This window comes from Branchiostoma belcheri, unplaced genomic scaffold (genome assembly GCF_001625305.1).
Source record: "Branchiostoma belcheri isolate BF01 breed outbred unplaced genomic scaffold, Haploidv18h27 scaffold68, whole genome shotgun sequence".
Classification (NCBI taxonomy): Eukaryota; Metazoa; Chordata; class Leptocardii; order Amphioxiformes; family Branchiostomatidae; genus Branchiostoma; species Branchiostoma belcheri.
Genome location: NW_017804331.1, coordinates 1818232 through 1818755, shown reverse-complemented (window position 1 = coordinate 1818755; position 524 = coordinate 1818232). Strand labels below are relative to the sequence as shown.

At 50.8% G+C, this 524-nt stretch overlaps 1 protein-coding gene across 1 annotated transcript in view; it reads left to right on the top strand.

Moving 5' to 3' along the window:
* The window catches only part of LOC109484072 (protein SPATA45 homolog), a 5402-nt gene that overhangs the window by 3147 nt on the left and 1731 nt on the right, over positions 1 to 524 (top strand). The window lies entirely within an intron of this gene.

Genomic DNA, 524 nt, shown 5'->3' with positions numbered 1-524 from the left:
AGCGGGGGGCCCGAAACGCTTTTTGCTACGTCTAAAGACAAAGGGTTTCTTGAAACGGTAAACCAGGTCACATGTCATATGCTAATCACATGCTAATAAGCCCGTGCACGTCCATTATCTGGTAGATTCGCGCCATATTCGATTGTGTCCATTTTCGCCATTTTATATCGCGTATTTCTCAAATTTTTGTTATCCTTTACGTCTGGAGGGATGGTAGAAGGCCAGGGGAGGGTCTGGACCCAAGATGAGACCCGCTGCTTGATCATCTTGTGGGCCGATCAAACTATACAATCCCGCTTGGAGACCTCGCGTAATAGGGAGGGCATACAGATGCTTGTGGACGGGCTGGCGGCTGAGGGGTATTTATGCACCCCAAAGTATCACACAAGTATCACACAAGTATCGTAAGGCCAATGAGGCAAACCGTAGAAGTGGCTCGGGGAGGTCATCATAGGTCACTGTGGGTCAGAAACATCCTGCGCCACGGGCGGCCCGAAACACGTCCGCCCCTGTGTCTAAAGACG